Source organism: Onychomys torridus, chromosome 3 (genome assembly GCF_903995425.1).
Source record: "Onychomys torridus chromosome 3, mOncTor1.1, whole genome shotgun sequence".
Lineage (NCBI taxonomy): Eukaryota > Metazoa > Chordata > Mammalia > Rodentia > Cricetidae > Onychomys > Onychomys torridus.
Window position 1 is genome coordinate 133,681,306 of NC_050445.1, and position 12,780 is coordinate 133,694,085.

Below are 12,780 nucleotides of genomic sequence, written 5' to 3' on the forward strand. Positions count from 1 at the left end.
ATCAGCTGTCCTTGGTGTTCCACTTAATTCTTACAAGATCCCCAGTGAAGTGCTAATTATATAGGTGCCTTAGTTATAGGGCTTGGGTCCATGGAGTCTTTTATGAAAAAGTCTTAAAGAAGATCTATTGATGATAAATTGATTAAAAATAGAACTGCTTGGAAGTACAGAAAGGGTCAGATGACCTTTCATCTTCTTCTCTAGTCATGAGCTTCCAAGAGTCTATGATTTTTAGAAGTATTTTTTAGAGAATGTTTTTTTTTTTTTTTAATCAGCCATTTTAACTTCCTCAGCCTGGGAACTGGAGACACTGAAAAACAGTTTTCTGTTCATGCTGATAAATGAGAAATAGAAGAAAGAACTAGACAAATTGGAGCTTGCCCAGGAAAGACAGAAGGAACAGAATGACTCAGGCCCATAAGAGTTAAAGAGAAAGATGGTTGATTGCCAGAGATGCCAGAGCAGGAACGAACACTCATAATATACTGCCTCCCAGAGGCTGGTGATAGGAAGATTTTTTTTTTTAAACTTGTCAATGAAAAGAAAAACAAAGGCCCAAAGTGTGGATAGCTAACCAGCAGTTGGCAGAAGCATTTGTCAACAAAATGAGGCAAAGTCAGGAAACATTTGTGACAATCCTAAACGTTTATGAGGTCAAACATAGGGAGTTAGAAAATGAAATGTGGCATTGATTATTTCAAAAGGTCATTCTCCTTCATTCATGGAGGGCAAGCTAACAATCTCCCTCTTTACTCAAAATTTAGACAGTTGGCTTCTTCTATTAAAAAACAAAGAAGACAACCAAGTAGAAAACAGCCTTTGCTCTCTCTCCAAACTCTTCTCCCTCACCTCTGCTTCCCAGTTAGGAAGGAGTCTGGATGATTGTGTCCACAAGCCCCTTTCCTACCCACACAGAAACAGCATTACCAGGCCTCCACTGTGTGTATCCATCAGCATGCATACATCCTGGCATACCTGCATCCTGGATCCACTGTGTTTGCAGATACAGTAGCCAAGGCTTTACCTTCCTTTCTCTGCTTTGCACGAGAACATGAGAGTTTGTTCATTGCTCCCTAATCTCATACTATTGTCCCTGGAGCTTCCACAACTCCATAATTCCTGCTTTCCTTCTTCTTTCCACACTCAATCTTGTTGGTTTCTTCCTACACTGGCTTTTATTAAATGTGATGCCCTGGGAAGTCCAAACTCCTCATACCCCAGTTGTTCTTTCCAGACAACGAGCACCTGTGGCTGTTCCTGTGGCTTCAGTTACCACTCAGAAGCTGAGGGTCACGAGGCTATGTTTCCCTACAATACCCTGCCCATCTGAGTTTACAACCAAAATTGTGTTGTACTTGGTTGTGTAATAGACATGGCCAACTTCACTAACCCAAAGATGAGCCATGAAACCATCAGTAGATGTCTTAGATACAGCCAAGCTGATAACCCAAAGATGAGCACTGGAACCCCTCAGCTGCACTCAGTTGTGTCATAGACATGGCCAACCTACAAAGCCAAAGATGAACCATGAACCAGTCAGCTCTCCCTGACTCTCCTGGGTTCCTCATTCTTTCCTCAATTTCAGCACCAAATCCAGTCATCATGCTCCATGATTCTGCAAGTCTCCAGCTTTTTGGAAGTCTAATCCACATGTGACAGAGGTGTGTATCTTGATGATTTGATATCATATACATTGTGAAACAGTTGTCACAATCTAGCCACTTCTCATATTCACAACTCACGTAGCTTTTCCTTTGTGAGTATGGTAGAAACGGTATTTGTGGAAAATTCCAAGTATGTGCTTTTATCAACCATAGTTGCCAATTCTATATATTTGTTTTCTAGAACTTATTCATCTTATAATTGAAGTTGTAATGACCTGGATGGCCTGGAACATACTATGTAGACCAGGCTACCCTCAAACTCACAGGGATCCGCTTCCTTTTGCTCCAAAGTGCTAGGATTAATTGTATATGCCAACATGTCCAGCTCTAGGTAAGCTCTGATAAGATCTGATTTATACCATGGTGGTGTCTCACTGCTCTGAGGACACAGACCAGACTTTTGCAGATGACTTTCAAGACCCTCTTGTCCTGGCCCCTGACTGACTCTCTAGGCCAGCTGTCCTTACCTTCCAAAAGCTGTCCTCTATTTATTTCAGATCCTTAAAGTTGCTGGTCTCCTCTGGCCCTCAAACAGGACCCTCCAGGTACAACCTTTAAACCTGTCTCTCTGCCTTAGGAGCCACCTTTAGGATTTGCCTACTTTGGAAGCCTTCATGGAGGAGGAGGAAGCAGTAGGTAGAGTCTCCCACAGATTAGGTTGTTTGGTTAAGGTTGAAAGATTAGCAGGAGCTTATCATGCAAATAAGGGGGCAGTGAGAGTTCCAGACAGAAGAATCCACATGTCCTGGAGTAAAAATACATTAACAAGAGTAACATGATGCATCTGAGCTGCTACAGGTCGTTGTGGGTCACTGGGTAGAAGGATGATGGGACACAGAGTTTCCAAGAGATAAGGGAGGGAGGCAGAAGCCAGGCTCTATCCCCACAGCCAGGTGTGTGTGTGTGTGTGTGTGTGTGTGTGTGTGTGTGTGTGTGTGTGACAATTCTGTAGCTGATGCATGAGGGCTATAGGTGCATCTGTATGTGTGTGTGCAAGGCACACATATGTGTGTAGATGTTCACTAGGGTAGCATTTTCCAGTTTCCATGGTATGACTATTTCTCCCATGGTCAGCTTCAAGCTACCAATGATCTGTTACTGAGGGCGAGTCAGAGGGATGTGCAACAGTAGCATACTATAGTATTCCCACCCTACAGAATCAAATCAATGTAAATAACCTTAACGGCACAGCCAATACATAATAGAGTAAAATGATTAGGGAATGGTGACTTCGGAACATTATTACCTTTGTTTTTAATATCATTTATTAGACTATTTATTAGACATTTATATAATTTATATGTCTTTGTGTAAAATTTTATTCAGTGTCTTTACATATTAACATGTATATGAACGAGTCCAACTACAGTTACCAGGGAGACTTGCTTTGCTATAGGGACTGGCTGAGGCATGGCAGGCAGCTTTGACTTCTGTTCTGAAATGGGAGTGGTGGGCAGGAACTCATCTTTGGTTTCCATGATGTTCACATGGTATGGTAAGGGTTTCTTAAGGCCAATCTTACCATGTGGGTCCCAGGGCACAGGCTGATTCCTGGCATACCTTGTCTGAGCAGGACACTGTGTATGCAGCATTAGTACAATAGTAAATGGGGTCTCTACTATGGCTCACCAGACCATCTACATGGATTTAGCCATCAGTCCTTAGAGTTTCCCAGATAAACAACCTTCTAGCCTTTGGCCGAACTCTCCATGATAACCCACATCATACCATAGTAATCCCTCTGTACTGCAGGCCAGCCTAGTCACACAGACCTCTTGTGGTTGCTTCAGGCTCTACTGTGTCCTCAGAGAAAACAAACACTTCTGGACTACCTCAATAAGTTCCTAGATCCACCAACCCATCTCACCAAGAATATTCTGTATGCTAGTGCCTAAGATGATGATTTCTGTCCCAATCATTGTACCCCAGACCTCACCTCCAGAGTAGCCATCTTCAGCTAGCCTCTGTGTGAGAAACTCATCCAGTCAGCTTTGGAGATGCCATGAGCAACCAGTTCCCTCTTCCTGGAAATCTGCATCACCATCTTGCCACTGTACACTGCCAAAAAGAAAGCTATATAATTTAATTTTAACAATGGCTGTATTTAACAACCCATTTGCATGAATTCTGAAACTTTAATCACTGGCTGTCACAGGCCATTCAGGGCTAGCTCCACTGTGTATATTACACACCGTGAGCTCAAACCCACTGTAACTATGTGCAATCAACAGGGGTTAGGCGCAGGCAATGGTAATTTTTAAAAGATCCCCCACGTGACTGAAATGTGCACCACGGGCCAGGCCCACTGACGTGTAAGCCCCATTACCAAGTTGGATAGACATAGAAGGGGCAGCTGAGGTTGCCGACAGACCTAAGACTTACGCAGCAGCAAGCTTGTCCAGCATATGCTTCAGCAGAGTGACCGCCCCCCTTGCTTCTCTGACGCTTGGGTTGACTGACGGGGCAGCGAGACTAGTCCGGTCAGTAGTAGTTATGCCGGTAAAGGAAGTCCAGGACTTAAGTTGGACATTCCAGGAAGAGTGGAGAAGAAGTGAGGGAAAGACAGATATACTGTTGGATAATGACAGGCTGTAGGTATTGCTTTTTCTGCTGGTGACCACTGAGGAGATTGAGGGAGGTGGTTTCTGAAGGCTGCATCCTCCAACACCCCTTCTGAAAGAAACCATGAAGTTCGCTAAGAGGGAGAGCAAGAAATAGGATGGGGCTCTCAAGGACAGCTTTGCTCCTGCCTCCTGTGGGCAGCCAGCTTGGAGTCTAGGCGGGAAGGCTACCTTCCCAGCCATAGAGTGAGGCACTTCAGCAGATCCTGGATCCTTTTTCAGCCTCGAGTCTCCTTCTTCCTGGTTCTTGCTGATGTTTCTGTTTTCATTTCTTTTCTCTCCCCTCCTCTTCCTTAACTTCCTTTGTGACTCACATCACACCCTGCTGCAGGTGGGGAGGCTCCCTTGCCCTGGGAATCCACACTGCATTTGTGTGTGTTTTCAGAAGTTAGAAGCAATTTCTCTCATTGAAGATGGAGCTGTTTCTCCATCTTTCTTTGCACAGGAAATTGGCTTCCAAACTCTAAAACTGAACATTTTCAGCCCTTTCTCAAATGGGATGAAGCACGACTCATTAAAGCTTCATGGGACACAGACATACCGTGTGGGTAATCACTCTGGCAATAAATGCCCCAAACTGAAGGGATTTGCTAAGCCTAGCAGCGGACTGTGTTCAGATCTGGAGATCTCAGAAACGCTGGGTGCTGGCCTCTGGTGGCTCCCGTTGGCAAGGGTGATAGTCCATCCTGCTTACCCTCCCGGAGCTTCTCTCACCCTCCACTCTGCTCAAAGAAGGAAAACTGCACAACTGAGCCCCATGAAAACAAAACACAACAAACAAAACAAAAACCAGCTGGGTCTGGTTCAGCAGCACACACACTAAAGTTGGAACAAGACCCAGATACACACCTATGGCCCTGTGCAAGGATGACATGCAAGCTTGTGAAGCAGTCTATATTCTTAGTATCTAATACATAGAAAAATGTTGTAGGAGGCCGAAGGTCATTTTGGAGTGCCATCTTAAGTACTGAGCAAAATACAGAAGGTACTGAGAAAAAGGAACAGATAGCTCAAGAACACAATAACTTGAGACTGAGTGTGGAGGTTTTTGGCTATGATGTACTGTCTCTCTGGAAAGGTTCTCAATCCCCAGTGTTTCTATTAGAAAATAGAGATTGCTGCCTGAGGTTTCTGCTGGTGATGAGCAGACAGTGACTGTGGGTCAGATGGAACAAGTATACCACGGAGTTTGGGAACAGCAAGAGGATACTCAACTCATCCCATCAGAGTGGGCATGGCCCTGAAGTGTTTCTTCATCTGACTCTGAATGCTGCAGACAAAGCTTGCTCTCTTGTAAAGGCAGATTTTGATGTAGCCATTGTTGAACTTTGCTATGGGGTAATGCTCTTGTACACTGTAAAGATTTGTCACTCAAATTGGTTTAATAAAATGCTGATTGGCCAGTAGCCAGGCAGGAAGTATAGGCGAAGCAACCAGACTAGGAGAATTCTGGGAAGAGGAAGGGCAGAGTCAGGAGTCACCAGCCAGACACAGAGGAAGCAGGATGAGAATGTCTAACTGAGAAAAGGCACCAAACCATGTGTCTAAACACAGATAAGAATTGTGGGTTAATTTAAGTGTAAGAGCTAGTTAGTAATAAGCCTGAGCCATAAGCCAAACTGTTTGTAATTAATATTAAGTCTCTGGGAAGTGGCTACTGGATATTTGGGAACAGGCTGGTGGGAGAGGAACTTCCATCTACAGAACTTGCTAGATCAAGTGAAGAGTCATTTGAAGACAGCCCGAGAGGAACACAGTTACTGACAGGTAACTTGACTGTCAATGTTGGATACCCACAGAGGTGAAGCAGGGAAACAAGACCTTAACCAGCCTCCTACCTTTTGTCTGGTTCATTCTAGAATGTACACAGTAGAATGCCATCTGAGCTGTCCTACACATAGTTTTTGTTTACAATTTATGACAAATTTTTAATGATTTATGATGGATTCCATTACTTCTATTTAAATTTGTGTATGTCTCCTGAGGTTTTCATGCTTAACATTAGGATAATGGAGCCAGTTAACATTTAGGGAGCTAATGTTTCCAACTTGCCCAGTCTCAGTGTGTGGAATTTTTATGCAAGTTATAAATATTTGGCACTTTTTTTTCTTGAAATAGGGTCTTACTGTGTAGTCATGGCTGATCTGGAACTTACTATGTAGACTAGATTGGCCTGAAACTCACAGAGATCTATCTGTCCAGGCCGCCTAGTGCTTGCATTAAAGAAGTGTGCCTCCATGCAGCTGGCATAATATTTTCAGTATGCACAAGGGTCTATATTTTTGTTTGATCTAGTAGGTAATAAAAGGACCAATTGGCTCCAGCCATAGGTGTAGTTGCTGCAGATACTTCAAGGTTTGGAGCATCTAGAGGGCTGTGGTACAGATGCGCACCCCACACAGACACACATTGGAACCTTGTGTTTCTGTGAACAGTACATCTCAGTGTACACACATTTGGCCACTGCTGCAGAAATGATCCTTCAGAAAATGCTGTGACCCCTTTACTCTGGACCAAGGCAGAAACAGTGCACATCCCATTGTTTGTAAAGTTACCTGCTATTTATTTGTGTTATTTTTCCTACATGCTTTATATATATTTAAATATTTCAAACAATCTGAGAACAAACAGAAAAGTAAAGATGCGGTAAGAATGAATTGCTTGAGTATTTCATGTATCAAACACAACAGTAAAAAGGAAATTAAATCAATCCCATGTGTTTGAGTTCTTTTAGCTCTTTCTGCTTTTGTGATTTTTTTTATACTTACCTAACATGCACGTTCTATGAAAATATGTAGCAGATATGAAACAGTGTTTTCTGGACATGACATGTCCACTGCACACATGAACTCAGAGCAGCTGTTGCTGCATAAGACTTGCACAAGATCGAGCCAGTCAAAATTCCAGCATGGATGGGGGAGGGGAGGAGCTATTGGCAGCTGCTGGCTGCTGGGGGAGGGAGTCAGTTTTCTTCATGGATCTGGCCCCTGGTAGGCTTCCGTCCTCCAGGGGATGACTTAGACCAGTACACATAGAGGCGGCACCAACCGTCCGTCCATCAGTGGGTGGAAAAAGGACATGAAGTCCAGAGGGGGACCTGGGAGGGTCGTAGGAGAGGAGGAGAGGGAGGTAAGGGTAAATGTGATCAAAATACACTGTATACATGTATGAAATTTCTCAAAGAACGCATTTTTTAAAATGTTAAAATAGGTAAAAATTTATAAAAGAAAAAAGTTGCTGAATTGTTTAGTTGTCAAATAGTGTCTTGGAGCAGTATGATTTATAAAATACTATGTTTACCTTAGAATGCCACATTCCATTGAAAAATTATTTCATAAATTACAAGTGGAAAATATTTATCAAGGCAATAACGTGAGATGATGGCTAATTTTGTTTAATGTTTTATTAAGTTTTCATGAATAATCCAACACTAATTGTTAAGAACACATGTATTAAATTTATGTAAGTGTAATAAAATTCTTATGAATGCACTTTTCAACTACTTTCTTTACAGCTTTTCATGTAAATTAGCACTTTGGTTTTGAGACTTCACTAGAGGAAATTGTACATTCTTGGAAATTGATTCCTTATTCCCTCTTGGCAGCTAATGGGTTTTTACTGAGTTTAAATGCAAATTGTATCATAACAACAGACGACACTAACGTAACTACCATTTTCAACCATGTCATACATTCCCCCTTCTCACCATCCCCCTAAAATGCAGTGAAGTTTTGTATTACTTTTGCTGGTGGAAGGGAAACAGAGTGGCAAAAGATGATGTTCCACTTAACACTTTGGTCCACAGAAATCCCTGGCCCCTCTGACGCTGGTTGACACTAACTTAAGCTCAGTCCTTCTGGACCACTCCTGTTTCTTTTGTTTTTAAAGAACTTCTTTATGATTCCCTTTTAGCCCCCTGTCTTGTCACCAACCATCCCTATTAGGTGGCTGTGTTCTTGGGAAAAGACCACATGATCTTTCTGGTTCCCCTCAGTGTTCACGATACCTGCTTCCTCTGCTTGCACCCCCAAACTTTCCCTTGTCCTCTTTCCTGCTGCAATCTCTCCATGGATGAGATTGTGTTATCACCCTGGAAACTTCAGCCATCCCTAACGATCTGTCTCTGTCCGCCTTTAAAATTCTTCCCCTTCATCTCTAAATAACTATGGAGCTGAGTTATACCTAATGCCCACACATTGCCGGATATTTCCCCAGTACTTTACAGAAAACACCAAACAAAAAATGGCATTTTAAATGTGTTGGACCATCCCAAGTTTAGAATGTAAACTTGAAAGCAGGAGTGATGCTTCCTGCATGGTCTATTGTGCCTGGTAACTTTAAATACTCATAAATATTGATAACGAGGTGGCGTGCACGCATACAAAAGGAGAGAACCTGGGTGAGAAAACAGCTGTGCACTGCAGAGAACAACCACCTGCTTTTGTTTAAAGACAAAGGTAGTGCTTCAGGGGTTAGGGAGACATGCAGTTGTACCCATTTTTGCTAAGTCCCTTCATGGAGGTTTAGTCCATTACCATCATGGTGCAACATGGTGACTTGCAGGCAGACATGGTGCTAGAGAGGTAGCTGGGAGGTCTACAGCTGGAGAGCCTCACTTCTGAAGGATCCTGACTTCCCTGCTCATCAGGCCTCTGGCAAGGGGTGGGGCTGGGAGGTGAAAAGCTGTTCATTAAACAGCTCTGCTCAGTGACTGAAGCAGAAAGCTAAGCCAAATACATCCAGGCCTGGCCCCTCCTTTTCCTCCTCCTAGCCCGTTCTCCACTGGTGTGTCCTGTCTGGTTGCTCTGTGAAGGCCACTGGGGTAAAGGGCATGTGACTGGCTTTATTTCTTTCTGTTTTCAAAGTCTGGGTCTCTGTTTTCCTAAGAAGTCATGGGAAGAGGCCTCTCAGTTTGACTGCCTCTGAAGTGGAACCCTTTCTGGGGGTGATTGTAATCCTGAACTTTAGCTTCACTGAAGAAGCAGTGAAATCCGCCCCCATTTACCCTGTTGCGTTCTTGGCTCCACCTCCCCCATGTCTGGAATTTGACCCTTCTATTCATAACTGGCATGACTTACCCCTGAGTCAAAGCTGACCCTTCACTCAACCAGACACCAAGACACTCTGGTTTAGAAACTAAGGCGGAAGGGCAGGGCCCTCCCACCCCTCAGAGAGTTGCTCTGCACTGCTGATCTTGCCAGCCAGGAGCAGACCGAAGGGAAACTCCAGGCTGCGGACTCACTGTCGCCTGAAGACTCCACGCTTCCTCCGTTGTTTCTCTCACTATTTACCACCGTCTGCATCTACAACATTCTCCGGAGGTCCATGGGTGCTGCAGACTTGGTCCCAGCTTGCGGGGCAGTGGAGAGGCAGTGGAACCTTGGACAGGTGGGACTAGGTAGGCATCACTGAATTAGGTCACTAGCAGCATGCCTCTGAAAGAAAAACTGGAACTCCAGCCCCGTTCCATCTCTTTGTCTCCTGGCCACAACTAGATGAACAAGCCTCCTCTGCCAAATGCTCCCACCAGAAGAAGCAACGAAGGGACAGCCAAGTGCTCCCATGCTCTGAAACCAGTGGAAACACACTTCTTCTCAGCTGCTTGTCTCAGGTATTTATCACACCGCCAGTGAAGCTCCTTCTCCCTGAGTTTCCAGCCACTGCAGAGGCTGTCTGCATGGGACACCAGCAACAGTTCCATCTGTTGATACCCAGGCATGCCTAAAAGGCAACGCACCCCATTCGATGCTGAGAAAGCTAACCCACACAACACACATGACACTGCAGTTGGTTAAATGCAGGGTTGCTGACTTTAGGATGCAGAATTCCAGCCCAAAGACAAACCACTCCTCTCACCTACTGGGGCCTGGAGTTCGTGGCTTCCTATTATGATCCCCTGCCCCTTCCTACAGAACTCAAAGGAGCTGCTGAAAGAGAACCCTAGGAATAAGCTGATCCCCAGATTTCTGAGGAGCGCTATTGGAGTCAGTAGGTCCCGTGCTAATTCAAGCTCCCGTCCACACTTGTGGGTTATTTTCTTATTTAATGATCTGGTAGAGGGGTACTCAGGGCAAAACAGCTCCAGAAGTTGACAAATTAAGACTTTCCTCTTATGGTAGTTGACTTGTCTAAACTCTTAGCACCCACAGCAGTGGCTCTTACATCTCTTGGTTCACACCCCGATACCCATGTGAGCCACAAATACTACCCCTGTGTGAGTCAGACCCAAGCAGCACTGAAGTGGGCAGGTGAGCGACTGGATCCCTTAAAGCACCGTGGGAACACTGTAGATCCTCCTCAGAATAATGTTTAAAATGCAATAAAGGAAAGCAAATAGAACCAACTTAAATAGAATAAAGGACTGCAATATAAACAAACTATATTGAACTATAGTTATCAAAATATTTATAAACTAAGAATGCATCTGCTTCTTTCTTAAGGCAGTTAACACTAAAATTGAATGGATTATCAACATTTCAAAGTAGTACTATACTTTTGAGATATCTACACCCAACTTAACTGATTTAAAAATAATCATGGCTTCTAGCAGTGAACAAAATCATAGAAATGCTAATGCTGCAGTTTATTTCCTCCATTCATAAAGAAAACACATGAGGAATATCACCTAGGAACTGATCTAGCCACTTTCCATCCCAGTTCAGAGACACTCTAGAATTCTACCTAGAGACATCCTGGACCATGGTTAAGAACCGGCAACCAGATCGAGGATGTGTTCAGAACAAAAAGAGACACTCTATAACTGGATGGAGTCAGTACCAAGTTGGAAGCAGGTAGTCCCAGGTAGTCCCTGGGAATTAGTCTCTGCAATCAGTCTCCCTGATTCTCCTGGAAGTCTTCAAAGGTAATTGTTTGGATTTTCTCACAGCATCCTTCCAAGTGCTCATGATGAGCTTCTCCAGCATTCCTAACAGTCAATCCATTTATACTAATTTATTAGGAAAACTGCCAGTGAGAAATTCTGTCCACTGCTCTGCGAATCTTTCTCTGTGAGGGCAAGCTGTAGGATGTGCATCCTAGAGATAGCTTGGGCCCCTAGGTTGCAAGCTTGGGAGACCACCTTAGTTCACTGCCACAAGCCAAGCTGCCCAACAGTAAAAATGCTCCCCCAAATTGGTAGATGTCACATGGAGGACAACCTGGGAAGATTCTCAGAGCTGGCGCTGAGGAGGTACGAAAGCTACATACAGCAAGCCTGTTAGGAACACTGATGGAGCCCAGTAGGTCAATTATTTAAGGCAGCTAATGTATATGGTCTTTCTAACCCAAGGCTCCTTCGCCTGTCTCCACAAACCCATTGTTGAGTGTGACTCAGATGACAAAATGCACTAGGTTTGATGGCTCTAAAGTCATCAACTGACAGATCATGAAGGGTCCTCAGGGACCATCTCATTCGTGACCTTAACCATGAGTTCAAATACCCTTTAAAACCAGCAGTTAGCAATGGACAGTTAGCCCTTGAGAAAGTGGCCAGAAGCATATTCCATATATATAAAATTTCCAGAGTTTCAAGGACCTTTGAAGCATGTCCAGGTCAAAACCGTCTGACTTCATTCCCTCCCCACCTTTCTTTATTCATAAATAATAAGGCAGGGACCCAGAAAGTGAGGAACCTCACATCATAGGCAGCTAAGCCGAACACCGCTGTTTACAGCAGCACATGAAGAGAAATGCTAAGGACTTGAACCTGATAAGAGGCCAGGCCACCAAAAATTGTTTCTCTTAGTCCCCATACCATGGCCCCCATCCCTGCCTGACATGACACCAACAGAGAGCCTCCGGCCTGGCCCAGAAGGAGGCTGCACCTGCTTCACGTTTTCCTCAGGATGTGCCCTGGTCTCAGAACACCATCCATCTCACTTGCTGTAGTGAGGACAGTCCCTTACCCCCAAGTGGGGCTCCCAAAGAGGCTGGCCCTGTTATTTAAGGCTTTGTCTCTCTACAAATAACAAATGCACAGAGCACAGGCCTGGGGAAGTTAATTAGTATTATTATGTCTGTAATTCTAATGTTGCTCACTGGCAGAGCTCTTTCGTGCCAGCTTTCAGGCCAGAACAGACTTTTGGGGTATGCACTGGGATAAGCCCTGCTGAAGCTTTCTTGTATCTAGGATGGGCACTGCCTCTGCTTGGGGCTGAGAAGCCTAGCGGATGAAGCTGTGGGGCAAGTTCTCAGTGCAGAACTCCGCACCCTTCCCCACAGTGTCTCAGTCCCAGGCAAAGAATCAAAGTACTAAGGATGCAAATGTTACATCCATCCTATTGAAATAAGATGACACAGTGGATGCTGGCTCAGATGGCTGTGTTTTTGTTCTTCAGGGAGGAAAGGGGCTTGAGGAGCCATCTAACATCTCACCAAGCTATTACGAGCCTAGTTTATAATAGAAAGCAGAATACTCTAAAAGAGGTGAAACTCCAATAAGTATCACCAGGTAGAGAACAATGACGCTCCACACTGGGACCCATGCAAATACACAG

At 44.3% G+C, this 12,780-nt stretch overlaps 1 protein-coding gene and 1 pseudogene across 8 annotated transcripts in view; both read right to left on the reverse strand.

The window, feature by feature from the left end:
- LOC118579469 overlaps positions 1-3,708 on the reverse strand; it is a 49,334-nt pseudogene extending 45,626 nt beyond the window's left edge.
- Cacna1c (calcium voltage-gated channel subunit alpha1 C) overlaps positions 1-12,780 on the reverse strand; it is a 541,159-nt gene that overhangs the window by 252,416 nt on the left and 275,963 nt on the right. The window lies entirely within an intron of this gene.